Source organism: Dasypus novemcinctus, chromosome 23 (genome assembly GCF_030445035.2).
Source record: "Dasypus novemcinctus isolate mDasNov1 chromosome 23, mDasNov1.1.hap2, whole genome shotgun sequence".
NCBI classification, from domain to species: Eukaryota; Metazoa; Chordata; class Mammalia; order Cingulata; family Dasypodidae; genus Dasypus; species Dasypus novemcinctus.
The window spans coordinates 47,715,672-47,717,951 of NC_080695.1; the positions used below are offsets into that span (position 1 = coordinate 47,715,672).

The window sequence follows — 2,280 nt, forward strand, 5'->3', positions numbered from 1 at the left end:
GGCGCCGTCCACGGACTGAGCCGTCGGTGGTGCGGGGGCCGCGCCGTGGGCCCGAGGGCGGAGCAGGGGTTGGTGACGTGTGGGCAGGCGAGCGGCGGGGGTCCCGGGAGCCAGTGGCGTGCGGGGGCGGGGGGGGCTCGAGGCCAGGTAGGGCCAGAGCGGCGGGCGGGCGGGCAGGGCGGCGGCGCGGAGCAGGCTCTTGGGACTGCCGGCCACGGCAGCCGGCGTCGACGGCCATACATACCACCCTGAACGCGCCTGATCTCCTCTGATCTCGGAAGCTAAGCAGGGTCGGGCCTGCTTAGTGCTTGGATGGGAGACCGCCTGGGAATACCGGGTGCTCCGGCTTTTGCCACGCGCCGCCCCCTCTCCACCTCTGGCTCGCGCTCCTTTTGCCCGCCCCGAGCCCGGCTCCCCGCAGCCCTCAGGGCCGGGTATGCAGGCCCCCAGCCCCCGGTCCCCAGCCCCAACCCGGGCGCGCCCTTCCCTGGCGGCGCAGCCACGCAGGCAGCCACGCAGGCGGCGGCCACCCAGCTCTTCCTTGGAGCTCGCAGCCCCGCACCAACCCACACCTGGCTGGGGCACGCAGGAGCCCGCGCCCACTGCGCCTGGGCCCAAGAACCCAGGCCCGCTAACCTGTCGGCGTCCGGCGGGCCCTGCCTCTGGCCCGTGCCCTGGAAAAGTGCACACCGGGCCTGCCCCTTCTCGCCTTTCCTCGCCTTGGCTGGCACCACGCCGATGCGCCCCATGCCACAGACTTCCTGTGGCCCCCTGAGCCCAGGGAACAGGCCCCACCAAACCAGCCGCCCACGCCCCGTGGCCCCTCGCGCAGCGGGAAAGCGGGCGGCTCTCCCTCAGCCAGTGCGGTCGGTACCCCTGTGCCGACCAACGGGACACGGTCCGGAGCCCGCGAAGCAGACACCCAGGCGCACGCACGCGCGCACGGACACTAGCACACGTGCCTGGGGCCCATCGCTCCTCCCGCACGGGGCTGGCGGCATTCAGAGCCCAAGGCGCCTGGACACACCGCCGGCGGAGGCGGAGGCAGACCGGGGCCATCTGGCTCAGCCCGGGACCCACCTGGCTGAGCCTGGTTCCCACCTGACTGAGCCTGGGTCCCACCTGGCTGAGCCCGGGTCCCGGGCCGGTGCCTTCCGCGCCGGGTCCAGCCGAACACCAGCACCCGCCACCTGGGCCCACTCGGGCCAGAGCTCCCTGCCCTGCCCGGCGGACACCCGCCGGTCCGCTGCCCGCGAGGCCTCTGGCCCGTGTCCCTCTGGCCCCAGCAGCATCCCGGGGACTCCTTCCCCCGGGGGGGACGGCAGGGCCCATTGGCCGGGATCTGTGCTCGGGGCACCAGGGCACACGAGGGCTCGGCGAGCAGAGGCGCTGGTCCTGGCAGCCCGGCTCCGCAGCCAGTTGGGCTCGCGGCTGGGAGACCGAGGCCCAGCGGTGCAGGGTGTCAGTGGCGGCGGGCAGGTGTGCGGAGGCCGGGTCTCGCTAGCGGGAGACCTGAAGGAAGCCGCATCCCGAGGGAGATACTTGCTAATTAAATCCAACAACACATTAAAAAGAATTATTCATCATGACAAAGTGGACTTTATACAAGGCATCCAAGTTTGGTTCAACACAAGAAACTCAGTCAGCATAGTACACTACATTAATAAACCAGAGAAGAGAAATCACGTGATCTTATCAATTGACACAGAAAAGGCATTTGATAAAATGCACCATCTTTTCTTGATAAAAGTACTACAAAAATGGGGATAGAAGGATATTTTCTCAACATGATAAAGGCCATATATTTTCTTCAATGGTGAAAGACTGAAAGCTTTCCTGCAGAGACCAGGAACAAGACAAGGATGCCCACTGTCACCACTCTTATTCAATTTAGTGCTAGAGGTTCTAGCTAGACCAATCAGCCAAGAACAAGAAATAAATGGTATCAAGATCTCTATGTGGAGATGATATGCTCCTATACCTAGAAAGTCCTGAAAAATCTGTAACAAAGCTGCTAGAACTAATAAACAATTTCAGCAGAGGGGCAGGATGCAAGATTAATATGCAAAAATCCGTAGAGTTTCTATACACTAGTAACGTGCAATCAGAGAAGGAAGTCAGGAAAAAAATTCCATTTACAATAGTGACCAAGGAATCAAATATTTAGGTTAAGTTTTTAACCAAAGATATAAAGCACTTATATCTAGGAGACTACAATGCCTTGGTAAAAACAGACAAATAAACAAAACTTAAAATACTAAATAAATCGAAGAACATTCC

General features: G+C 61.3%; 1 pseudogene; it reads left to right on the forward strand.

Moving 5' to 3' along the window:
- The first annotated feature begins 230 nt into the window (after positions 1–230).
- On the forward strand, positions 231–351 carry LOC111760423 (5S ribosomal RNA; annotated as a pseudogene).
- The last annotated feature ends 1,929 nt before the right edge of the window (positions 352–2,280 follow it).